At 50.9% G+C, this 26,943-nt stretch overlaps 1 protein-coding gene and 1 pseudogene across 2 annotated transcripts in view; one reads left to right on the top strand and one right to left on the bottom strand.

Moving 5' to 3' along the window:
- Positions 1–10,471, bottom strand: part of LOC124965385 (ribosome production factor 2 homolog) — a 55,156-nt pseudogene extending 44,685 nt beyond the window's left edge.
- The window catches only part of Zbtb7c (zinc finger and BTB domain containing 7C), a 326,309-nt gene that overhangs the window by 66,334 nt on the left and 233,032 nt on the right, over positions 1–26,943 (top strand). For both annotated transcript variants that reach the window (XM_047526755.1, XM_047526756.1), the window contains one exon: positions 380–603. The gene's annotated coding sequence lies outside the window, so the exon portion shown is untranslated. The remainder of the gene's footprint in view (positions 1–379; positions 604–26,943) is intronic.

The raw sequence follows: 26,943 nt of genomic DNA, 5'->3' as shown, positions 1-26,943 counted from the left end.
AGAGCGTGTTTCCTTCCCCTTTCCTGGGGTGGTGGTACAGCTCAGAGGTTCTTTTGGTGGGTCTGAGCTAAACTCTGAGCGAAGGCCAGGATTTGCTTGCTTGATTGGGAGGTGGGTCTTTCAGACAGAATGAAATATGCAGAGATAAGAAAATAGGAATGGAGGGTGTGTGTGTGTGTGTGTGTGTGTGTGTGTGTGTGTGGAGCAGGACATATCACCAGGTCACTAAAAGCCCAGGATGACAGAGTTGTGTAGTCACCAGGCACTGAAGTAATAATAAAGAATAATAAAGGGATGGCTTGAAGATTTAAGACCAGTTCACAACTAGACGTGCATCTGCAGTCCTGGTTGGTGAAAGGGGCCTCTTTTCTCCCTGCAGATCCCCTCTGAAGCAGCTGGGAACTCAGAAGGCTCCCCATCCTGGAGGAGTGGGTCAGCCAGAGAGGAGGAAGGGATGGCGTGCAGCCCACCCAGGGCTTGAGGAGGAGCCTAATCCACAGCCTGTTGGACCTGGAGCTTCTGAGTTGGGGGCTGCACCACTGGGGTGACTCAAGAAGAATCGATGCTTCGGGCCCCGGCGACATGTACATGGTGTAATGACAGGTAATGAACCTGAAGCTCATCTATCCTTTATGAATGATATGGCAGGTAGGAGAATATATCAGCCTGCAGGAGACACAAAGTGTCAACCCTGGGGAAGATAACTATGCAAACAAAGCACAGGCAGGCCTGATAAGATGATGGATGGATGCTTTATAGTTATTAGTTTTTGCCCACGTGCTTGCTGGAGCCATGCACCGGAAGATTTAGCATCAGCTGGGTTCACTTCCTTGCCTTGTGGGAAGGCTTGATGCCTTTATGGATGTAGCAGGTCTTATTTGAGGAACTCAGAGTAACAAATCAAGAAGTCATTACTTCTGTCAGCGCTGGTGGGAGGCGGGAGTTTGTGTCAGTGGGGAAACAGAGGCAGCGAAGGCACAGGAGCTCTTCCTTGCATCTGTGACACATGCGGCGTGGCCCTGGACATCTCACTGGTTGGGAGGACTTCAGGTTTGGTTCGGACCTTGAGTGACAGAGTGTGGTGATGGGTCAGCCATCCTCATGAAAAGAAGAAGAGAGGACAGTGGCCCCCCATCCATTCAAGGGTGCCAGGCGAATGGAAGATGATCAAAGGTGGCGGGGTAGGTCATGAATAGGGGTCTGGAGAGGATGTGCAGGGTCTGTCTGGCAGTTGACCTTGAGTCCAGCAGTTGATTCAGGGACTCAGCCAAGGCAGGAAACAAGAAGAGATTCCCCAGAGCCAAGAAGTCAGAGCTTTGAGTGAGAAAGAGGGGACCTCTCAGGCTGGACACCCCAAAGGTGAGCTCGGATCCAATGTCCAAGTCTTGTGTGTGCTGTGCAGGGTACCACTCTGGCAACTTCCACCACGGAGGAAATGGCAGGCTGAGATGGAAGCAAAAATAGCTTGGAGGCTTGGGAAACTGAGCATGGAAAGGGGAGAAGGGCCAATGGCCTGGAGCAGGAGGCCCAAGAGGGTGTGGCAAATTCCATTCCAGCACAGGCCAGCGTCAGGGTCCTCAGGGTCAGAGCCAAGGGCTGGGGAGGGGCAGAGCAGCAGGACTTCTGGGTGGCCTTGTTCTAAATCAGGCAGAAAGAGTAAGTTAAAGGGATCCAGAAAGCTGAGCCCAGCTCACGGGAAATGGGCCAACCACAGGCACCAGGCAGACCCAGGACGTGAGTCCTGTCTTGTGTGATAAAACAGGGAGAGCTGAGCCCAGGGACTGGTGATGCCTGAGGGGCTTAGTGGGGAGCAGCAGCACCCGCAAGTGCCTGGGGTGCTAGCCCTGGAGAATCCCCAGGCCCCAGCTGTCAGTGGGCCGGTGGTGGCTCACACATGTAAACTGTGGCTGGGACCTGGGCAGGGCCTTGTGGTGGGAAGTTGTGGAGAACAGGGTGGAGGCAGCAAAGGCCCAGCCCTGTGGGGTTGGGCGAGGACTCCTATCACACGAGTGGCCTTGGGGAAGGGGCAGCGTGCCTCCTGACCTGAGATGGACAGAGCAGAGGCCTGGCTGTGCCTGACCTTCTCAGCTGATTTTGCTGGTATTTACCAAGTACCTACGTGGATCAGGCACCACACCCGGTGCCAGAAAAGCAGTGAATGAGATGTGACCTAATCCCTGGCGAGGGTGTGTGTGGCAGAGAAAAAAGCCCAAAGGCAGGTCCAGGCCTCTGGGAGCCGCAGGCCCTTGTCTTCAAAACAGGGACAACCTGTCTCACACCTCGGCTGGGGAGGAGAATTAAATACAATCAAAGTGCAGAGCCCTGCGCCCAGCAGCCGGCACCACCATAAGTGATCAGTGTATCTCATTGACTTCGGTTATTTTGCCCTGGGTGGAACTCAGGTTTGCCGATCTGGGAACAGGGTAGGCTGGGAGAAATTCATTCTGACTCATTTGGTGACTGACAGCGTTTAAGGCCTGGGCTTTGAGACCCTGGCGGTCAGAACTCCTCTGGCCACAGAAAATGTGGTTTAGAGTGGACCCTAGCACTCAGGACGGGTGACTGCCTATTCCAGGTCTGGGTTCGCTGCTGAGCGGGAGTAAGACAGGAGGCAGGAGGGGCAGCCCAGGAGTCTGGTGAGGTGTCGAGAAGAGAGCACATTCTCAGAATGCTTGGAGAGTCTCGACTGCTGCTTCCAACACCGTTCCAGGGGCTGGGGGCGGCGGGGTGTGTGTGTGCAGAAGCCCAGGCAAGACTGGGGGTCCAGAATGCGGTAACCCAGTAGTGATGGAGGGTGGGCTGCAGGTACAAGGCACACCAGTCATTTTAAATTTGCTAGTAGGCACATTGAAAAAAGTGAAAATAAGCAAGTGAAATTCGTTTTAATAACATATTTAATCTAGCTCAATATGTCCAAAATATTACTACTTCAACATGTAATTAATATAAAAACTTAGGAAGGAGATATTTATAGTTTTTCATACAAAGTCTTTGAAGGCCAGGGTGCATTTTATGCTTATAGCACATCTTGGTTGGGACTAGCCACATTTCAGGTGTGCAGAAGCCACATGTGGCTAGTGGCTACTGGTTGTATAACACAGGTCTGGAATCTGGAGTCTCTTGCCAAGGAGCACCCAGGGTGAATCCTGAGCTAAAAACCAGATTTACTCTTTACATTGCCTTTTTATGAAAGATCCACAATGACTCCTTGGAGAAATTTGCTTGAATAATAAATTCTATCTCGATGGCTCTAGAAGGTGACATGTGTCCTCAGGAGCCAGCCCTAGCTCCAAGGCTCACCAGCTAGGTTCAGGACTGGGCCACTTGTGGGTTCTGGAACCTGACTTCATCCTCTCCTAAAGTCCCCTGGGCCTCAGAAGCTTCAGTGACAATGAACCTAATGATGTCTATCTTTCTGGGCAACTCTGAGGACTAAATAATGAATAAATGGCTCTGTGACACTCCATGTCAAGAAATGATTCCTTTTATTTTCCCAAATCGAATGAAAACAATTCTGAGTTCCCTTAGTGGCTGAGTTTGGCAGACGTTTGCTAGCCGGCATTTCTGCTGCTGTCTCCACCCTTCCGGTGCCTGGGAACTGTGGGGGCTTGGCTGTTGAGGAAAAATGGGGATTGTTGAGGGAGGCCCAGGCCTCGCCCGCGCTGGTGAAGGAAGCTGCTGTGGCCCATCCTTCTGCAGACCCGTGTGTCATCTGAAGGAGGCAGGCCCCTGCATCCGGCTTGTGTCCCGACACCAGCCCTGCCACAGGGGATGCCAGGTCTCTAGGGTGTCAACATTGCCAAAGTGGATTCCAGTGGGCTGAAGGTTGCCAACCACTCTGTCATCCCAACCGTCCTGGGGGCCAACCGAGGGGTCCTCCCCTGAAAGCTGCGTATCCTTCAGCCCTCTCTCTCCAGCTTCCGGCAGCAGCCTTCAAAATAAAGGCCCATCCCTACCTTACCTCTTTCATGGCCATAAAATTACAGATAACTTCCTCTTAGGACACTCAGGAAATATGGCTATTCTTTCTGGGGGTTGGGAAACAGGGGTACATTTCTTGTTATTCTGAGACTAGCCTCTGCGGCTGCCAGCAGAAAGCATTAATTTCTCCTTCCTTAGCCTAGTATCTTCCTCAGGGAGCTGGCACGAGGTCCGCACTCCACAAGGTCAAGTTCCCCATGCCCAGCCCATCTGAAAAATGTGTTAAATAATCTCTGTCCTCTGGGGTTTTCCTGAGACTCACTGAGAGTGAGTGTGGCAGTCCGCTGTAAAGTCATCAATTGTTGTTGAGACCCCTAATTCCCCGGGTGGGGAATGGTCTGACCTGGGAGCTGGGTGGAGGCTGCCGCTGGGATTCTGAAGCACCCCTCTCTCCATCTTGCCGCAGGTGACGCACTGCGCATGTCCTCCCCTGACTCAGCAAAGCGCTGCCCCCAGGGGCTCCACCCCAGGGTGATCTCTGATTTACCGGTTCTCCTCTGGGAGAAGGGAGGAGCTTGTCTGTTCACGGCAGTGATAGGAGCCTCTGATGTCGTTATTTTCCCTCGGTCTGGTGGGCGGGGTCTCTAACCGGGTTCCCTGAGTTTGGGACCCACACAGATTATCATGGGTGTCCATAATCCATCCTTCCTGGGACAAGAGAGCAAGGCTGCAGATCTGAAGAAGCCCCCGGCCCTGCCCACCCCCTGGAGTGGGTCTGGAGAGGACTGTTTTGCTCCTGAAGGGGGGATCTGGGCTGATCCCACATCTTCCTTGCCTGGTTGTGGGGAGCGGGATCAGAAGATGCAGGTGGTGACATGGAGAACTGAGTGTCAGCTGTGCTAGAATTGGGGCCCAGGCTTTGAAACAAAGGAGAACACTCTAGGCCCCAGCACTGACCCTGGGCTTTCAAGGTTGGGACCATGTTGCAGGGGGTGATGGGCTTTTGACATTGGGCATAGTGGTGTTGAGGTCACTGTAGATAGGACTTAGCCCCTGCAGGATAGGCCTCCCTATGCCCTGCAGCTAACTTCTGCTCCCTACCACCTCTCCTGCGCCCTTAGCTTTCAAGATGTCACGAATCCTAAGAATCCTTTAAACCAGTGTCATTGTGACTTAGCATCTCATTTAGAAGGTAATTTATGGCATATTTGGGGATCAGTGTTTATATGTGGGGGACCTACAGAATGGAGAGCATTTAGATAGGGCAGTAGTCCTGACTTTTTCTTAGTTTGCTGTGTGACCCTGTGCAGATCTCTTCACTTCCCTGGGCTTTAACCGTTCAGCTCCCTTAAATGGTCACAAGAAAGTGCCCTCTCTGATTTTGCTGCACACGTTCTGAGAGCGAGAGGCACAAAGGTCCTTGGTGGCCCAGGGTTTGCCATTATCACAGCACCCTTTCCTTGCCAAATCCGGCACTGCGTCATTCTGCTCTGTGAAATTAGCGTCTGTATTGCTTCCTAGGGGCCCACAGGGAGAAGCTCCTAATATATCACCTTAAATTTTGCATCAGGGAGAAGCAGAAAGCCACATTGCCCTTGACTGACAACCTTCATACATGTATTTAACAATTTTAATTTTTCATGATTCTTCTGATAAAAATAGTGCCCGACTAAAAACAAATACATTTGTATTTTCCATCTCCTTAATTAGTTTCTAATTTGGGGGTTCTTATTAGCTTAAAATCATCTCACTGAAATGGTCTTCGGATGATAAAAAAAAAAAAAAAAAAAGAAAACGTGAAAACCACAATCAATTCCAGAGAGATCTTCCTATTTAATTATGCTGATTGGCGCACTAGAGACCCCAGGCAACGTGAACCTCTCAGAATAAGCTTGATTTGTGTAATTTGGTTTTTAAAAAATTTGGATGCATATTTATTATGATCAACTCTGTGTTTTCTCCTTGAGATCTTGACTTGTTTCCTGAGATGTGGGCGGAGGAACCCACAGGCTCTTGAAACCCTGGGCCTTCAGCTCAGCTCCTGGACTCCGTGGTCGGCTGGGACTGAAAGGGAACTGAGGTTCCCAGCTTGTCTGGTAATTAACATGTCTTTTCTTAAAGGAAAAGTAAAGAAGAAAGAAAAGTAAAAGAAAACCCAGAGGCAGGGTAGGCAAGAGCAGACTGATAGAATTGTAGGACAGAGCGATGGGAGAGTGGTTTGCAATATTATAGAAAAATGGGCCGATCCTAGGTTAGAGATGTATCCAGATGAAACCTCCAGAATGTGCTATGAATTTGGAGACCCCAGGAAAACTCAGTTTGTCAAAAGGATTTTTTTGTCACCCTCCAAACCCATGGACCATTCATCAGTTTGGCTGAAAGCTGGGTACCCAGATGCAGCGGGAAGGAGAGGACATGGCGCTACCTGTGGCCCGCTTTTGCCATGAAGCTGAGCCTGCCCTGAGCAGGCTGTGGATCTCACTACCACTTACACAGGGGCCGGAGGAACACGAGAAACCCCACCACAGTGGCTGTCTGCAAATCCAGACCAAGGCAAGCGCCCCGGGACAATGACCTAATCTCACCAGCATCAATGACGTCAATGGGAAAAAGGGATGAGGGGAATTGTTATCGTTTAAGAAAGAGACACACCAGCTGGATGCAGGCTGTGGGACTTGTTTGAATCCAGATTCAAGCTGACCTACAGCGGAAGGATGCGTTGGAAAGAACCTGGGAGATTAAACACAGACTAGGTGTTAGGTTGTAGGCAATCAGTGCCAGCTGTTTAGGCTGTGTGGCGTTGCGGTGGTGTCACATGCAGAAGTGTTTGCAGATCACTTGATACAATGTCTTGGATTTCCTTTAAGAGATTTTAGGAAAAAGAGGAATGGATAAAGCAAAAGCCATGGAATACAGAACCCCATTTAAGCTGGTTGGTAACTAGTGAAGGGTATGTGGGGATTTATTACAACCTTCTATTTTGTGTGTGTGTAAAAAAAAAAAAAAAAAAGAAAAAGAAAAAGAAAGTGAAGAAGAAGAAATGTCCCTATTAGCCGTTTGACCCTAAGATTTTACCTTCAGAGCTCCGCTCATCTGGCTTAAGCCTTTGCTAGTTCAGTGATATGCAACTTCTCCTGGGAGCGCAGTCGACCCTTTAGGAAAGGAACGGGGCAGAACAGGTACCCAGGACACAATACTGCAGGGTCACACGCAGAAGTGCTGCTAGTTAAGGTAAGTGTGGAGAAGGTGGTGTTCAACGAAGCCAGAGAGACTCCTTCAGGGCCTTGGTTTCTGGTGGTTCTGTGCATTGTGGAAGAGAGCAGGCTAAGGCAAAGCAGCGTCCCCCAAATTGATCTGTCATGTGCTTTGGAGGAAAGAGAAATCTCCAGCCCCTGCAAGGAAAGTCAGATTAGGTCAGATGCTGGTCCAGAGCTGTTTCAGGTCGCCAGCTGTTGTGCGACCACTTCCCTTTCCGATCCTCCGTTTCCCCGTCTGTAAGATGAGCTGCTTCTCCGCTGCCGCCTACTCCACTAGCAGGAAGGCCCAAGTCCAGAGGTTGTGCGTGACGAATGTGTGGTGCCGTTTTCTGAACGTCAGTCCACAGACTTTTGCTGGCGCTTGTGCTCATGGCTCTGTATACAGGGTGCAGTCCGTCATTATCCAGTCGGTGACTGTTCGCAGGTGTCACACACTTGGCAGACGCAGAGGTGGTAAGACAAGTTCTCTGCCTTTTGAGGGTTCATGGTGGAGTTGGAGAGGCGTAAGAATAAGCAGTGAGGGGACCATCAAAGCCACCCAGCTCTGGGGAGGATCAGCAGTTGAGGTTCCAAAGGAAAGGGGGATTGCTCTTGCCTGGGGTGAAGGTCTGGGAAGATTTAGATGGAGAGGGATCACTCAGCTGGAACACTGCCCTAGCCCCTGCCCCTGCAGACCCACATTCTGCAGCTGAGCACTTAAACCCTGTTTGGGTTAAGATATCTGACTTGGGGGCATAGGTCCTCCCTGTCCGGAGCAGGGGCCCATGCTCCCCGGCCCCGTCCTCCCAGCCACTCCTGTCACTTCCATTCCATCTCCCCCGTTTCCTGCTTCCCACCAGAGCCTAGAAAAGCTGGAATTGCTCAATTCATCTGCCCTCACTCACTCCTGTCCTCTCTTCAAGCCACAGAGACAAAGCAGCATGATGCGACTGATAGCCAAGCCCCAAAGTAGAGACGTTCATTGTCATCATGGAGCCTCTCCTGAGGGCAGTGGGAGACACAACCCAAGTGAGGAATGTCAGCAAAGGTGGGTGCAGTGGCTGAGGTAGAGGCAAAGGTCTGTGAGACACCAGAGGCCAGCTGGGCTTCCTAGGTGCAGAGAGACGGCTGGGGCCATGTGTGGAGTCATTTGGGATGTGAAGTCAAGACCACATGCCACCTAAGAGCCCACAGTGTCCTCTAATTTGCACAGAGCAAATGAAAGAAAAAGGTCAGCATCGTGACGAATACTCAACAAGGTGTGTCCAGTGCCTGAGTGCCCTGCCCCAAGCCATGCCAGGATTTAAAGACGTGCTGAGCACATGCCCTGTCCTCAAGAGTCCTGGGTGGACAGGGCTTAGCTCATGAAGTGGGAGCTATTGTTAGTATTGATATTTTGGGAAAGGACTTTCTCAGTTCCTGGTCCAGTCAGCCCACTGTGGACTTGTATGGCAACCTCCGAGACTCAACTTTGAGTTCTGGCTCTGCCATGTGGAACAGATGATGTGGTCTTCCTGGGCCTCCATGTCCTCAAGTGTAAGGCGGAGTGACTGAGTCTCCCTCCTGGGATTGTGGAGAGGACAAAATGAGATGAGTGGAGAGAACTTTTGATCCCAGGGACCTCAGGAGCTTCAGTTTTTACCTCTTCCACTAAGAAGTAATGAAACATGGGACAAGTTGCCCTGGGCCTCAGTTTCCTTGGCTATGAAATGGAAATAATTAAATTGCCTTACCAATGCCGATGAACTGTGGAGAGAGGTTTTCATGGGCAGCTTGTGCACGAACACTTCCAGGAGAGAGAAGAGTTAGTCAAACATTAAAAACACTTATTGTATCAATATGCAACCCACTGACAGAAACCACACCCCGAAGATAAAGTCTCAGAGTGGCAAATTGTGTCTGTGCCCAGCATGGGAGGGATGTCAGTATGCACCTTTCCAGCTCCCTACAGCCCCCACAGCATGGTAAGGCCAGGAAGAGCTGGCACCCGACTCTGCTACTCAACCTGTCTGTAACTGCCTGCTCAGACTCAGCACTGAAGGTAAAAGATACCAGAGACAACACTGGAGGGATCCACAGACTGTCTGGAAAAACCTTCCTGAGTTGGAAGCAGCCGTGCTCACTGGAACCGAAGGTTTAATAATGCTTGTTAATGGATTAATGTGCAGCCTGCCATTTCATCTGCCTTTTGGGGAGACAGTGGCCATCCTATTTACATTAGAAAGCCACTCGTACAGAAGCTTACCTGAGCCTCTGCTGCGTTTATCAGTCAAAGGATGTATCTTCCCCAGCCCTGGTGGAAAACAGGTGGCCACTCGGGCTGAGACCAGACATCCATTTACCCACTTATTCTAATTAGTTTTGTAACTCAGCACTCACTCCGGGCTTTGATTTACAGTTAATGGTTCATCTTTAAATGAACAGTTGTCTGGAATCTTCCATTAGCCAATGGCTGACTGTTAAGAAGTGATGGTATTGACCTGGCAGCCATGTAAATGAGTCCGGCAGCACCAAATCCATTTTTTTTTTTTTTTTTTTTTGACCACTCTTCCTCTACTTTTCCCCTTAGCAGTCTTAAAGAATCCCCCTCAGACATGCACTTGTTTTAAAGCCACATGGTGTAGTGGAAAGAGCACAGGGCTGTGTGTTTGAAGAAAGGAGTCCCAGCTTTGCCATCATCTTCCTGTGTGGAACCAAGCAAAAAAGTCACATGACCCTTTTGGGCCTTCAGGTCCCTACTGGATGGATGGGGCAGGGTTGAGAGGGGAGTTCCTCCCTGAGACCCTGATTCAAGACATCATGTGTGCCAGCCCAATGGTGTATGGCAGGCATGCAATGAATTAGATCTTTGCTCAGTGTACCAAAGTAACTGCTTCATACAAGAAAAAAAATTCAAACAGCTTCAGTGTTTAACTGAGAGAATGAAGGAACTTGAGTGCCTCTACTCTCCCCCAAAGATCAGCACTATCAGTGATTTAGGGAATTATTATATTCACATCCACATCCACATCCATGTCCACATCCACATCCATATACATATCCACATCCATATCCACATCCACATCCATATCCACATCCACATATATACACATCCACATCCATATCCACATCCACATATCCATATCCACATCCATATCCACATCCACATCCATATCCACATCCACATATATCCACATCCACATCCATATCCACATCCACATATCCATATCCACATCCATATCCACATTCACATTTATATTTCTATCCACATCCACATTCATAACCATACCCACACCCACATCTACATCCACACCCACATCCACATCCATATCCATATCCACATCCACATTTCCACATCCACATTTCCACATCCACGTCCACATCCACATCCATATCCTTGTCTATACATCTATACAGATAGCTGTTTAATATGGGTATATTTTTCCAGACCCATGATGTAAACTAAAGTGGGATTGAGTTGTATATTAAGACACTGCTTGCGTTTTCACTTGATGTGAAATATGTGTTAAAAAATCTGCTTATGTTTATCACACTAATTCTTTATCATATGCTTTTTATAATATGGATAGAATCTATTAATGGGATATAAATAATTTAACTTTTGGTGGACATGTGGGTGGGTGGCCTGGGAGGGACGGGAGGCGAGACTCGGGGAGGGGAAGAGCACATTCACACCGAGCAGCTCCATCCTCAGCTGGGGGCCCTCTCACCGCTGACAAGTACTGTGGCTGAGCAGCATGGGCGCCACTCCCAGGAACTTGGGCACCAGGCTGGAGCTGGGGTGGAGACCCTGTAGCAGGGAGAGAAAGGCACAGGGAGGGCGGGATGGAGCCGTGGACAGAGTGCCGGGAAGGGAGGGGCCCAGAGCTTGCTCAGGTACTTAGTGAAGTTTGCTTGCTCCTGGAACCAGTGTCAGGAGCTGGGACACTGGTGAGTGAGGGGCAGGTTGGGAGCAGACGTGGGCTCACTCTCTAGAGAAGCACAGGTGGGTGCTGGCCTCAGGCAGGTTCCATGCCATTCATGCCAATCCTTCCAGTGAGGCAGAAGGAAGGCCAGGCCCCCAAGACATGGAGCCTGGCACCCCTGGATCCCTCTGTACTCTGATCCCAGCTTCCTCCTTGGCCAGAGGCAGGCGACTTGCTTCCTGGGCCGGTGTGAGAGTGGAATCCCAGTCACAGAACTATTAGCCTCCATTTTTCTGCAAAGGCAGGGGGAAATTGCAGGCTCTCTCACTTGCAATAATTTACATTTCCTCTTCTTTAAATTAAAAAAAAAATTTGTTGCTTTTGATGAACCTTTATTTTATTCATTTATTTATATGCGGTGCTGAGAATCGAACCCTGTACCTCACATGTGCGAGGCAAGGGCTCTACCACTGAGCCCCAGCTCCAGCCCTACTTTTCCTCTTGTGTTTAATTGAATTGGGATTTTTGAATAGTACAGCATTTATATGTATCAAAACCAAAATGCTGTAGGTATACACTAACACCTCTCAGTCTTGTCCCTGTCCCCTTCCACACTGTTCTTGTTGCCCTATATAGGCAACCCTTTGTATTTCTTTTTGGTTTCTTCTTCCAGTTCTTTTGTTGTGCTAAAACACCAAAATTTGGACATTGTTAGTTTTCCATTTTACTATATACAACATGGACGACTGTGTACTCCATTCTGCCCTTTGCTTATTTTATTTCCTTAGCTCTATATTCTAGAAATCTCCCATTAGTGTAGAGTGCTTCCTCAGGTTTTTATAGCTGTGTGGTATTCCATGGCATGCATGGAGAGAGTTTATCTAACCAGTCCTCTAGGGAGAGATACTTGGGCCCTTCCATGTTTTTGCTATTAAAATAATTGTCAATCTGTCATCAATCTGAACTGCTTTGTTGTATATATGTGTTTAATTACAAACCATCCCAAATCTTTGCTGGAAGTAGGTAGAATATGCATTAGCTATAAGCAGATAAATTATTAAGACTTTGTCTCCAGACTCCTGTGCTTTGTTCCCTCTCCTCCAAGCAACTCTGTCCCCAGCCTCTTAGTCTCCCACAGTCACCCAAGTGCTTGTCAGGGTGCAGGTTCCTTTGCCTGCCTGCGGGCCTGTTGGGAGCCTTTGCTTCCTTCCTGATGGATCCTGGACCCAGTAGGAGAGGTGGCTGTGGCCTGGACTCACAGGCTGTGGATTCTCCTCCCAGATCTGCTGCTGGTGGACTGGGCAACCTGTGCAAGACCTCCGTCACCTGTCACACAGGCGAGCTGCAAGACCCGAGGACCTTTCCCACCTGACATTTTATAGTCCTAGAAGCATCCAAGTGGCGTGAAGTACCGTGTTTAAATCCCCAGCCCCTGAATGGCCAATCAGAAGTCACCTTCTCAACTTGGGACCTGTGCTGGTATATCCCTGCCCTCCTGAGTGACTGGAGTGCTTTCTTCTATGTGAGATCAAACTTCGATGAAGCCTGTCTGTACGTGGTCATAAAATGACACATTCCCGTTACTCATAAGTACATTCATTTGGCGGCAGATTTGTGAAGTCCTTTCATTGCTATTGCATGAAAAAAGGATATTTCACACATTTCACATTAGCCTTGTGATGCAGCTTCTGGGTGAATGCGAATCAGTGCAGCAGCCAGCTGCCACCGAGAGCCCATTCATACGGTGTTACAGGCTGCTGCGCCTCACCTTGTACCGGGATCGCCTCAGATCCAGTAAGGCAACAGCAATAAGAACTTGTGTTTTCATCATGTGGCCTTCTTCCCCGAAGCTTTGCTCTGGTGTATGTGCCCTCTCTGTTGTCTCTCTGTCCCTGTCCAGGTGTGTCTGAGTTCACTGGGACCCTCAAAGTGGGCTGCATCCCAGAGAAGTCTCAGCGTCATGTACTGATCAATCAGTGGACCCATGAGTCACTCAGCCTGGTACTGTTGTGCACAGCACCCCTTCAACTTAAGGTGCTCAATGGAAACACCCCTAGGAACTGGCTGTTCCAGAAAACAGCGGGCTCTCCACCCTGCCCACCGCCCCTGCTTCAGCCTGCCCTCTCCCCTTCTCCTGCTCAGGGGCTTCATCCACTCTACCGATGAGTGCCTTTGGAGTCTGTCACTAGATTGCCACTAACCACCCCCCAGACCCTCCTGGGAGCCCGTTTTCCCTTGCCAGCCCCCACTCCACCCCAGTCTGCACACAGCCTGCTGTGGTAAATATGATGGTCCCATTATGTCACTACCTTATACAAACCCTTTGATGGCCTCTGGGCTTTTAGGACTGAGGTAGATTCTTGCCAGGGCCACTCAACTTCCTGCCACAGCACCAGCCCCCTCTTGCACTCTCTTCCTTTTTGGTTTCTAGAAGAAATGGTGCTCTTTCCTGCTTTGGCGGGTGTGCACCCTGCTCTTTCTGGTGAGGGCTTTCTCCACTTGGCTGTGGGCTAACTCTGGCTCATCCATGACAGAGCAGCTGGGCTCTTCCTGCCCTGGCCCTCTGGGATGGGTGAGGTTCCATTAGGTGTGCCTTAGCCTATTGCAAGTCCTAGTCCATTCAGGTTGTTGTAACAAAATGCCATAGACCAAGTGGCTTATAAACAACAGAAATTTATTGCTCACAATCCAGAGGCTGAGAAGTCCAAGATCAAGACACCAGCAGATTTGGTGTCTGATGAGGACCCACTTCCTCACAGGTGACCTTCTCTTGCTGTGCCTTTCCTTAGCCTCAAGGAAGCTCTCTGGGGCCTCCTATAAGGGCACTAACCTCAACCATGAGGGCTCTGCCCTTAGGACCTAGTCATCTACAAAAGTCCTGACCTCCTAATACCAGCACCTTAGGATTAGGATTTCAATGTAGGAATTTTAAGGGGACACTCACATGCAGACCAGAGCATCACAGCTTTAAATAAGCATACAACAGACTTTCACTACCTATCTCCTCACTGGAGGGTCTGCTCCATGCCCTGTTGATAGTGGACCCCAACCCAGCACTTAGAATGTAGTGGGACATGTCACTCACTGAGCGAAGCAGGTTGGGCAAGCTGTGTCCCCAGGAAACATCCTTTTCATAGTGCCACTATCAAAAGAATGGGGAAGTCGGAGGACTCCAGAGGTGGCCTCCTCCTTCTGGGGAGGGACAACAGACCCATGTGGGTAAGACCTTGAGCTCTTGACCCAGACTACCTCTTCCTGCCCTGTGCTCTGAGCAAGCCGCCTATCTTCTCTGAGTCTCAGTTTCTCTGTTCATAAAAAAGGGACAGTTCTTTCCCTAGAGGAATGTCATGAGGGTTCCATAAGAAACTCCATGCCAGGTGCTTATCACAGTGCCAGCCTGAGCAAATACTGGCCAGAAGGTGACCCTCAAGCCCAGAGAGGGCAGTCACTTAATGCAGAGCCTGTTTTTCCATCCTGGCCACTGACTGAGCCCTTGGAAGTGCTAAAACACTCCTGTCCTCCTGTGGTGTCCTGTCATGCTGTTACAGCAGCGGTTCTCAGCCAGGGCCACGCTCTCCGCCCTCCTCTAGGGAACAGGGGGTGATGTTCGGAGACGTTTTTGATTGTTGTGGACTCGAGGAGAGAGATGCTCCTGGCGTGGAGCACGGAGTGGGTAGAGGCCGAGATGCTGCTCAGCATCCTCCGTGTAAGAGACAGCCTCCCCTTCACCCCACTGATCTAGGACCCCAAATTCTCAGTAGTGCCCGGTTGAGAAATCCTGCTGAGGGTTTTTAGGGGACCCCAGGCAAACTAAGTCCACTGGAAACTCACCCAAAGAAGGGCACCCCTCTCAAAGGGGCCGGAGGTTCCTACTAAGCTTATCCCCAGGGACCACGGCCTCTATTGTTTGGGGCTGTGCAGGGGCAGAGGTGTGGATGGAACCGAGGGGCCATGGGGAATGAAAGTAGATGTGGGAAGCAAAGCGATCAGATGGGTGTGCAATCTGGGCCAGGAAGGCCGGTCCTCTGGCATCTTTGCCAGAACCTTATGGACATCGGCGTCCGTTTTCCCCTCCTCCTTTTCCAAAGGCTTTCAGCGCCTTGGAGACTGAGATGGGGGAGCAGAAGCAGCTGCTCCTGGCAGGGGCAGATCCGCCAGCAGCCGGCTCTGAAGCCCAGCTGCGGAGACTCTGCGAGCAGGCTGCAGCTCCCCGCTGCCCTTGGGAGGTGTGAGGACGCAGGGTAGGTGTAAATCACACTCCATCCGGCTTCTCCACCCCCAGCCCGGCACCATTTTCACCTAGGAAAAGTCTAATAAAAATGCATTCCAAGCCCTAGTCCTAAAGGAACCGGAGCGGGGAGGAGTCGGGAGGGGAGCCCGCCCAGCCTGCCTTCATTGAATGTAGCTGAGCCACGGGGCTTTTCTGGTCATGGAAGCAGCCCCAGGGCCCCAGGAAGTGGTGGGTCCCTGGTATCCATTCCATTTTCCAGGCCTGTGGGGTGGCCCTGCAGAAAGTCCCTGGGTCCCAGCCCACCATATGAGTTAGGTGGGCACAAACCCTGCCTGGCATGGCCCTTGCCTGCGTGGGCACAGTCAGCTCAATCAGGACTGATCAGACCCTGCCCCTCCGTGGAAGAGACACCAACTAGGGCTTTGTCTGGGAGAGCAAGTGGCTGGAGAGAGGCCTGTGGTGTGTGGCACCTGCGGGGGATGGGGTAGGTGGGTGGACCAGGCCCCCAGAGCAGCAGTTCTCAGCTCCAGCTACGCATCAGAATCACCTGGGATCTTTGAAACAATTTCAGTGCAAGGCTGTACATACTCCAGATTTGTAACAGCAGACTCTGGATTGGGATTCAGGCTCTCGTACTTTTCATTTCTCCAGGTGATTTCGATGCGCAGCCAAGGCAGAGAAGCACTGATTTCCAGTCTCCCTGGCCCCAGCAGTCTGGCCACGTGGAGGTTATAACGGGGTCACCGGGGAAGCTAGTGGAGTTCGAGCAGAGAATCGTGGGGCTGACAGACCCTGGGTGGGGAAGGGCTGTCGCCCCTCTGGCTGCACAGATGGCTAGGTTTCCGGGCAGGCTGGCTGCATGATCCGTTTGGGAAAGAGCGTGACTCAGAGGTGGTGGCTGCCCAGATCTGGGGTCTGTGGTGCAGGGCTGCACTGCCAGCACATTTCCTGCAGTTGGCAGGGACCCTCCAGGGAGGCAAGGAGAGAGAAGGAGGCAGGAGGTGCCCCCTGGACTTGCCCTGATGTAGAGTTGTCGGCAGATTTCACATTGCAGTCATTTGGATGCATGTCTGGTCTTTGCTGCCAGACTGGGAGACCCCGGGAGAGCAGCAGCTGTATTACAGTGATATCCAGGCCTGGCCACCTCCCACCTCTCCGCTGTCATCTCTCACCTGGATTGTTACAATAGCTTCCAGATTGGCCTCCAGCCTCTGCCCTCCTCTGTCTCTTCTCAAAACAGTAGCCAGCAGCTTCCTTTAAATTGTGTCTGATGGCTTCCTCCTTTGCTCAGAACCTTCTAGTGGCTCCTGGTGTCCCTCAGAGTAAAACCCAAATGACCTGGTTCTGTCTTCCCTCCTGACTCACCTACCCTCTTCCTCCCAGCTCACTGGCTGCCTCTGGCCCTCTGTGTATTCCCGCCTCAGGGCCTTTTCCTAGATGGACACCCCTACCTGCCCATGCACACCTAGAAGCCCTGCGCCCCAAATCTGCACAACCTCCTGCCTTCCCTTTCTTCAGGTTTCTGCTTGAATGGCACTTTCCCGGTGAAGCCTCCCCTGGCCATCCACTTCCTGTCTCTCGAATCTTCTCCATTTCTCTGGATAACTATATACCTTTTGTTTGCTTCTGTCGCCCTGCACCAGAATGCAGGCACCTAAAGGTGGAGATTTTTTCTGTTCCCTTTGCCTTTATAGATCAGGAACCTGAGCAGCGTGAAAGCTGCATACGGTGCTCAGCGGATTTCTGTGTCTCCCTATTGTACTGTTGATTTTTATTTATTTATTTATTTATTGTACTGGGGATTGAACTCAGAGGTGCCCTACCACTGAGCTACATCCCCAGCCTTTTTTATTTTTTATTTTGAGACCAAGTCTTGGTAAGTTGCCCAGACTGGCTTCCTACTTGTGATCCTCCTCCCTCAGCCTCCCAAGATGCTGTGATTACAGGCATGTGCCACCATACCCAGCTCTGATCCTTTGTATTTAGAAGTCATGTTATTACAATCTTTGACCCACGACATTCTTTCTGCTGGTCCATTCACGGTCTGCTTTAATTTAAATATCTATATAATTAGTTATTTTGATTAATATCATAAGCACAGAAGAGCCCATCATCCCAAATAAAACTAATGTTTGACAAAATCCTATTTCCAAACATATCATCCTGCCTCAACCCACCCCGAGGGGTCCACATCCATCTTCCTTAATCCCATGGATCTCATTTTCTTGTTCTTTCTATCTAGGGTTACTCCATCAGTATGTATTCCTAAAAAAGCATATTTTATTATAGTTATTTTTCAGCCTTACTATGCTACATACAATTCCTGGAGTCCTTTTCTTCATTTTATATTAAGATCCCCCTATATTGTTACATGGCTGTCAATCTTTCCTTTTAACCACAAAAGATATTTGTAGAAGGATATTTAGCACTATGTCCACCCACAGTTCCAAGTTCATAATAACAGCTAGAATCTATGACGTCCCTCCTCTGTGCAAGGCATACTGTTTTATTTACTCCATTTTACAGATGGGGAAACTGAGACACAAGAGGCGGGCAATGGTCCTAAGTCACACTCAAACGGCCCAAGGCAGATTTGACCCGATGCAGTGTTGCTGCAGAGGCCTTGCTTGCACCACTGTCCACACCGTCTTTCTGAATGAAAGAATGAATGAGGGGCAGAAGGGTCGCCTCCAGAGCTCCAGCTGCCTGAGGATCAGTCAGGGTGGGCCTCTGGCACAGGTCTTCACCTGGTGGGTGGGAGCAGGAACTGAGTGTATTTCCTGAGGTGGTTCCTGATCAGTCTGGTGGGAGGAGAGGAAGGTGAGCCTGGGCTGTTTTTTTTTTTTTTTTCCAGCAAGTGATATATTCCACTGGTATCGATAGGGGGCAGCAGAGAGCAGGAGACAAACAGCCGGTCCTCCACACACCAACCCTCAGTTTCCCCTAAACACCTTGAGGGCCTGGAAGCCTCCAGCTGAGTGCATGTGTCTGGCACCACTGAAGGGCTTGGGGTCTGTTGCTAGTGTGCATGCACTTAAGAGGGACTCCTGGGGTGGGAAGGCTGGGAGGGAGGTAGGGCGTCCTCCTGAAGGAGGGAAAGGACAATGAGCTCAGGCTGAGTTATCTCAATCTGGGAACTTCTAAGATTCTGATGCCCTGGCTTACCTAGGCCAATGCGATCAGAATGTCTGGAGGAGAGAACTGGGGCTCTGGATGTTTCAAAGCCTCCCAGAGAGAGTGCCACTGACAGCACACAGACTTGTCCCCTTAGCTGCTGCAAGACCTGGGGTGTTGGCTTGCATTGCCTGTAAAGTGGAGATGGTGATGGTTCCTGCTAACATCCGGGGGCACGAGGATTAACTGCCATACCTGTGTAGAGTTTGGCTGGCAGCGGCTGCCACCCAGGAGGAAGCCATCCATCCACTCAGCCGGCAACGCCGGTGCCTCCCGTGAGCTTTGCAAGTGAGCTCTGCACCTGGCATCCTCGGAGTGGAAGTGCAGGGAGGACAAACATCACCTGGGGAGACAGTTCACTTCTGGAATCAGATCTGGGTGCAGCTGCCCTTGGGACCTGGGTCAAAGGCTAGGCAGTGACTTGTACCGGAGCCTGACGTCAGCAATGAGCTGGGCACAAGGTGAAGATCCTGCTCCACTAAAGGCCTGGACCTCAGTCATGGCCTTCAGCTAGGGACAGTGCTGCAGCCAAACCTGCTGGAAATGCTATATTTTCTGTGTGTACATGGAAGGGGCCTTCTTCTCAAAGTGTATTTTTTTCCCACTTCCTCAGTTTATTTTCCCTGAAGATTTTTAGTAACATTCTTTTGAAAATTCCAATTCTACTCCAAGTGTAAGGGAGAGAAAAATGAGGAGGTAGTGCTCTGCGGAGGCCCAGCGGGTGCTGGTGTGTGGAGGGAGGGGGCGGGGTGAGAAAGTCAGGGAGCCTTAGTGCCAGCTCTCACCCCAAGGGAACCGTGCCACCTGGCTAGCCCTCGAGGACAGGAGGATGGGGGCAGAGAGAACGTGATCCCTCGAGGGGGGCTACAGGCCCCTCAGTACTTAAGTGGACCTGGAAGTCTGCTCTCCATCCCTCGGGCCTCTCCCAGGCTTGTTATACACCTCTTTCCATTTTGCATTGCACTGTAGGGTGGGTGACATGAAGCTTCTTCAGACCCCCACATCTCAAGGCCACCGAGTTCCTGCAGCCTGGAGGCCTCTGCACAGCTGGGTGGGAGTAGGGGCCAAGCTCCGCCCCACTGCCCTGGGAAGCAGGTCCACCCAGGCCCTTTAGGAGCTGTCAATCCTGCTGGGAGTGTGGGACTGGGGACTGGACACATGTCCCAGACTACTCCCTTACCTCCCACCTTGCCTAACATGAAGAAACTGAGGCCCAGAGCAGGAGGTGTCTTCTTGGGGGTCCTCAGGCTAGTAAATGGCAAAACTGGGGACTCCTGAGTAGAGTATCAGGGCAGTGAGCCCTGCATTCAAACGGAGACGGACATGTAGCGGGTGGAGAAAACGGTATGACCTTGGACTTGAGCCCCTCTGGGAATGACCTTCACTCCAAGCCCTGAGCCCTCAGGTTTGTCTTCCATGCTGGGTCACTGAGAACCTTTGGTCGTTTTCCTGTGTCCTATTGCAGTTTTGAATTTTCAAAAGACCCCGAGTCCTGTGAACCTCATTCAGCATCAGGGTGCCGATCTACCCCCAGCACGTTTCCAGGTGTTGCTGGTGGCGGTGACAGAGCCTCTCTTAAGGTCAGCTCCCCCAGGCACCTGCTTTATGCAGAAGCTGCTGTGTTCCCAGTGTCCCCACTCAACTGGCTTCTGAAATCACACGCTCTGCGTCCCCACTGTAATTGGCACTCCTGAAGGCACTCCCCAGGCGGATTTGGGTGGGCTTTGATGGCCTCAAAGAGGACAGGAGAGGGCTGCCATCCCGCGGTTGCCATGCCCTCTGCTGCGGGTTCCTTTCATCCCCAGGGGCTGTGCAGACCCAGTGAGGAGGGGAGCTGAGGGGAATCCTGCCTATTAACAGCCAGCTCAGGACTCCCCTGCTGGCTGCAAACAATGCCTGCCTGCCTGTGAAGTCCTCGGAAAAGGGCTCATTAAAAGTGAAAGCCAGGGTCAGGGTGGCACCTCGGGTGGCCTGCAGCCTGCACCCTTCTCCCAGCTGTCAGCCATCTTTGGGGTGGTCTGGTCTTGGGAGGGGGCACCTGTGGGCTCCTCCTCCTCTGGCCTCCAAGGAAGCTCAGGCGGATAGGCCTTTCTGAAAGGGGTGGATCTTGCACCTGACCAAGGTTCCAGTATTGCCACCTCCCACCATCCCCTTCAGAGTCCCAGCAGTTCTTGACGCACTTGACCATGATTTGCAGCAACTCCAACCTCTTGTCTCACCTTGGGGATCTCGCTGGCAGGGCTGCCAGATACAAAACACCCAGGCATATTTGAATTTCAGGTAAGCAATGGAAAGAGTCTACTATTTATAGATCCCACAAAGTAGGATTCTTATCTGACTGGGCAGGGTGGTGCATGCCTATAATTCCAGCAGCTCGGGAGGCTGAGGCAGGAGGATTGCAAGTTCAAAACCAGCCTCAGCAACTTAGTGAAGCCCTAAGCAACTGAGACCCTGTCCCTAAATAAGAAACATGAAAAGGGCCAGGGATGTGGCTCTGGTTTCAATCCCCGGTTCAAAAAATATATATATTATCTGAAATTCAAATGAAACTGGGTGTCTTGTATTTTTGTTCACTAAATTGAGCAATCTGATTGCTCCACAGAGAACTCCTCCTGCAACCAGGCCAAACCCAAGAGGGGTGACCATCTGTGTCCAGTGGTTTCTAGCCTCTGCAAGACCAGCTGCACATATTGATGCTCTGAAGATCGTAATAAAAAATGCAGGCTCTGACTCAGTAGGTTTGGACAGGGCTGAGCTGCCTTTCAAACAGCTCCTAGGCCTTGCTGCTGGTCCAGGGACCATACTTGGAGTAGCAAAGAAGTAGGACTGTGAACATGAGACTCACACAAGCGTAGGGGCAGGAGCTCAGAGCACTTCTGCTGGGGCTGTCCGCCCACAGCAGGGTTTAGTTTGTCTGAAGGGCCCACTCTCAGCACTTTTAACAGCTCCTGTGTGATCTAATTCCCAGGCAGGCTTGAGAACCACTGTTTTGGGCTCTTTATTGGCAACTTTTCTCTGCTCTTGTTGGCCTGAGGCCTGTGGGTTTTGCTTGGTAGAGGGTAGATCCACTCCACAACTCCCAACGGGTGCTGTTTGTGAGTGTGAGTGGCCCCCTGGGACTGGGTATGCCAGTCACAACTGTCTTGGGAAGCAGAAAGCCTCCCTTTGAATCCACACTTTGAATACTGCGTGATCTTGGACAAGTCACTTAACCTCTCTGAACCTCAGGTCCACTCTTAAAAAGGAAATAGGGGAGGGATAACTATCATAAAAGGAGAATCAGATGAACCATGGTACAAGAGCTTCTTGGATCCATCAACAGCCATGGGAATGTCAGATGACTTGAGGACAATGAAGAAACTACATCCAGTACCATTCTCTGTGGCCGAGAAGGTGAAATGGAATCGATCAACACTCAGTGAGGGACCCGGACCCCATGGCGTCATGGAAGAATTTGTCTTGTTCATCACAGCCCCAGGACCTAACCCAACACCAGCATTCCGGTGGGCGCGTGATGGGCACTCCAAACACACTACTGAACCAATGTGTCACTGAGACCCAGTCCCAGAAGCCCAAGGGAAGCGAACCCCGAGGGGTGGTGCACGTGCCATGAGTGACACCAGCTCCCATGGAGTACTTCCTGTGTGCCAGGCACTCTGCCAACTCTTCATCTATCGAACCCTCACAGTTGCTGGGAGGGAGGTCCGTTATTAACTGTGCTTCGCATGAGCGCAGAGCATTGAAGGGCTCGCCTAGGGTTCCGTAGCCAGGAAGCCGTGAGCTGGGATTGGGGTCCAGGAAGTTCACCTCCAGAAAGCAAGCTGCTAAACGTGCCTTTTACCTTCTCCTATACCTAAAGCACCACATGAGCGTTGAGTCATGATATAAAGGGGTTGTCACTTGGATCCATGCTGGAGTCACCACGTGGAGTGACATGGCTCATTGTGGCCCTGCGGGTGACTGGGAGAGGCCCAGAGGGGAGCTAGTTCAACCTCCTGGGGCAGGGCGTGTGCTGGGAAGGTGGGATGAACGGGTGTGCTGGCTGCCAGTCTGCCTCAGGGAGACCCCACAGACTGGAAGCCCTGCGAGTGAACTGGGCGCTGCCCTCGGGCTCCTCCGATGCCCCCGTGCAGGGGCGGCTGCAGGTGCTAATGAAGGTGAGGGACCCCCCTGCTCAGGGGGTCTGACCTGGCTTCCCAGAGGAGAATCCCTGCACACCGTCTCTGAGAGATGGGTGGAAACTGGGGAGCAGCAGGTGGAAGTCCAGGACGACCCAAAGAGGCAGAAGACCCTCAGCGAGGTAGAGCTTCTAGCCTTGGTCTGCAGGTGGAACCGGCTAAGGAATCGGGAATCAAAGCAGATTTGCTGCGGTGAAATATTTGGTCCACGGTGGTTGCCTTTCCACTTACCTTTGTCTTATTGACTAAAAATAATCTGAATAAAAGCTACTTTTCTTGGAGAAATGCTGACCTTATTACCGTGAAATCCACACCACTGGAGGGCCTCCCCACCAGGCACGAGGTGAGGCCGCAGGAGTGGAGGCCTCGCTGGGTTTGAGTTCCACCCCAGCACGGAGTAGCTGCGTTCCTGGGAAGTTGCTGTACTTCTCAGAGCCTCTGTTTCCTCATCTGTCATATGGAGACTGTCCTGTGAATTGAGGATCATCCCTGGCCTCTACCCCTCTGGGGCTATAGCCATCCCACCTCCTGAGTTGAGGACAATCAAAAATGTCCCCAGACATGTCCAAATGCCCCCTGGGAGGCCAAATTCAGCACAATTGAGAGCTACTCTGAGAGACTGTGCTTCCCCTTAGGCAGAAAAGGCTGAATTTCATTCATTCATCTTTTTAATTCATTCAGAAAGCCTCCATTCCTCCTGTCCACGGAAGAATTGGGGATGGTTAAGAATGGCTGTGCGTGAAGCCTTCCTGCCCCAGTGGGCTGCAAAGATGTGCACAGATTTGTCACACGGAGGGGCAGTTAGTTTGTGTTGATATTTGGAACCAGGTGGCCAGGGGCCTGCTGATGTGTCCCCTAGCAAAGCCAAAATGTAGAGGAATGGGTTTATTAGGTCACCTCACAAAGAAATAGCTGTCACTCCCAGCCAGATGGCCAAGTGGAGCGTGTTCCCACCTCAGACCCCCATAGCCTGGAGGCTGGGCTCGGGGAGGGCAGGTGAAAAGAGCCCTCTCTGCTTGGGGGTCTACATGGAGATTCAGGAAGGCAGTTTGTCTGCCGCCTCATGGGCTTGGGCACCAGTGCCTTTCCTGGCCCTTCTGAAATAAGGCTGCTCGCCATCTCTGGAGAAAAGCAAAAATACAAAAAAAAGAAAAAAAGTCCTTCTTTTACTCCCTTTTCTTCGTGCTAGGAAAGAAAGAAAGGCTGTGTGTTCCAACAGTAGCCGTTCTTTGGAAGTCCTGGATGTAGCTCTTGTTTTCAGCTCGAGTCCACTTCTGAACATTTCTGGTTTTAAAATCCAGATCTGCGTGAACAGTGTGGGAAACAAAAAATGGAAGGGATGGTTTTCCTTTGCTCAGGAATGGCAAGAAATGAAAGCCCCTAAAGACCCCAGGAGTCCCAATGAGGGTGGTGTGTGTGTGTGTGTGTGTGTGTGTGTGTGTGTGTGTGCGTGTGTGTGTGTTTGTGCGCGCATGCGCGGTGCTGGGAATCAAACCCAGGGACTCAACGTGCTGGGCCACACTCTACCAGGGAGCTACATGCCTAGTCGGCAACAGCGATTTCAAAGAGACAATGATCTTGAAAAATAGCAAACCAAGTTTGGGTGCAGACACTTACCCTCTGCAGCTCTGCCCAGATCCCCGCAAGTGGCTCTCACTGTCTTGTCTACGTGGGAAGCTGAATCCTGAGGCTGCCCCTGCCCCCCAGCGTGTTCTAGGGAGCCAGAATTCAGGTCATGGATCTGAGAAGAAATAAGGAAAAGTAAACATAATAATGAGTTTTATATAAGGTTAAAATTTTTCTCTCTTTAAAGGGTGGTCCTTTTTCTGAGACTTACATTTTTCTCAATAATTTTTGGTAGTAAGAGACACTTATGATAACTATGAGGCAGTAGATGTTGGCAACGTGGAAATTTGGTGCCCTGCTCCCTTCAAAAGATGAGTTTTATAGGCCTACGAAATTCCCAAAAGTTGAGTTATTCCTTCTTGAGCGGGAGACTGAGCTCACCCAGCCCCACCGAGCTTGGGTTGTGGGTTTGTCAGAAAGGAAGAGTGAGGAGAGAGCAGGTAAAATGGTAAGTGGCAACCCTTAGGGCAGTAGTGGATTTTAAAGAGAAGATTGTAATTCTGCTGAAAATTGCTGGAGAAGATTGTGCAGTCCAAGAAGGCACATGCAAATTATATGCAAATCACACGGCCCTCTTATTTCATAACCGGGATGTAGCCCTTGGGAAAATGCTAATGGAGACTAGTGGTCTCAGGCAAGCCTGCCTTGGTGATCTCTAGGAGTCCAACCCTAATTAAAGAGTGTATTTCCAGCAGTGTGGGGCTGTTTTACACCCCTTGCCCCCTCCCCCATTACCACAGGCCTATGGCCAAACCTTCAAGGTTCTTCTAATTCCAGAGAGGGTGGAATAAGGAACATGGCAGGAGACCTGGACTGGAAGGTTCTAGAATCTTCAGGTAGACCTCACTTCTGTAGGGCTCCTGGTGTCTCAGGCCAGACTCATCCTTGAGGTTAGGGATTGCTTAAAACACTAGTTCTCCAACTTTGGATTAGTTAGGATCATGTGGAGTGCGTGCTAAGACAAGGGTTGCTGTGTCCACCCCCAGGGTGATGGATTCAGGAGATCTGGGTGGGGCTGAAGAATCTGAATTTCCATCAGGTTCCCAGATGATGATGTGGCTGGTTGAGACCACAGTTTGAAAACCACTGTTCCAGAACAAACAGTACTACTCAAAGTGTGGTCTATTGCATTCTTTGTGACCCGTCTGGACACAAGAACCGAAATGGAGAGTAAACATTTAGAAACTTTAATCGATGTTTGGACATCCACCATATCCAAGCACATGGTGTGATTGTTTTCCCATGGATTCATTTGCATTGTATTTTACAAAAGTATTGGTGCATGGTGGTTTGGTAGTTAAAACAAGTCTTTCCTCCATTGATAGGAGCTTGAGGACTCTGTCCATGAGAAACCTGAGTAATGGCGAAGGCTCAGGGCAGCCCCAGGCCGGCAGGAGAGAGGGAGTGTGCCTGTGGAGAAACCAAGGCAGGACTCTGACCCCAGATTGTGTTTGAAAATACTGGAGAGGGATGAGGACTGGTTGTCATGATGCTCAGCGGGTGGTGGGGAAATCTAGCATTTAGTGACTGAGGGTGGGCCTAGACACAGCAGAGAACGGTCCTGCTCTGAGTGCCAGTGGACCCCCCCTTGAGGAACCACAGCTGGGAAGGCAGGGCTAAGAAGCTGGCCTCACTCTGGACCCCCTGCCTCCTTTCTGGAGGGAGACCTGGGGGACGGGGAGTGTAGGGATGTACAGGTCAGACCAGATCGACTGGAGGAGCGCCCTTGTTTGTACATAGTAAACTTGGGGGTGTATATGTGGCCTCGTGCTGGGTGGTGTGAGTCCTTGGGTGGCTGTTGCTTGCTGCTGTCTTATGGGCACCTCCTGTTTTATGCAAAACCAGTGTACAGAAAGGGGTAGCCTGGTAGCACATCGTGAGGATAAATCCTTTTAAGAAGAAGTCAAGGAAGGGAGGGAGGGAGGGAAGGAAGGAAGGACTCTGTGTGGCTTCCGGGACAGTCATTTGCATAGTGTAGGGCTTTACCTGTTCTTGCCAAGGAAGGTGGCAGAATTTAAAGGCAGTTTAATTTTAGGCAGCCTCATAAATGGCTTAGAAATCTCTGGTAGCAATAAATACAATAAGTGGCTCTTGTTGGAGGGGCTCCAGCCTGAGAGCCTGGCACTTGGGAGCCCATTTTGGCATGGGTCCTCACCAGCCCCTGGCCTGGGCAAGTCATTTTCAACTAGGAAAGAAAGTCCCGAGGGCCCCACCTGCCTTCTCCCTAGACATCCTCTTGATATGTTAGGGTGACAGTGTGATAAGTGATTAGTGTCCTGTAATTTCAGGCACAGGAGGAGGTCACTAGCTTTCAAGCTCAGGGTCATAGAATGGGTTGCTGGAAGGGGCTTAGCATTCACCATCCCTCCTTGTAGAGTGGTGGAAACTGAGGCTCCACAGGCCCAGAATCCGCCCCAAGCCAGACTTGTGTTAAGGCAGGCTGCCCGGCCCATTGTTGGAGGCTTACCGGGTAATTAATGGGATTTGGAGCAATTACAGGGACAGTAAAGCCCCTTGTTTGTTTCTCGTGCCAGGCCTGAGATTCCTCAGGAGGGTGGGGTGGGAGAGTGCAGGGAAGGTGGGAAGGAGGTGGCAGATAGTTGGCAAATCACCTCTTGCCGGGCCTGCTCCCTAGAACGCTGGCTCGCGTTTTTACGCTGCGTGCCTCAGAG

Source organism: Sciurus carolinensis, chromosome 15 (assembly GCF_902686445.1).
Source record: "Sciurus carolinensis chromosome 15, mSciCar1.2, whole genome shotgun sequence".
NCBI lineage: Eukaryota > Metazoa > Chordata > Mammalia > Rodentia > Sciuridae > Sciurus > Sciurus carolinensis.
The sequence above is the reverse complement of the archived record's forward strand: the minus strand, read 5'-3'. Positions and strand labels throughout refer to the sequence as shown.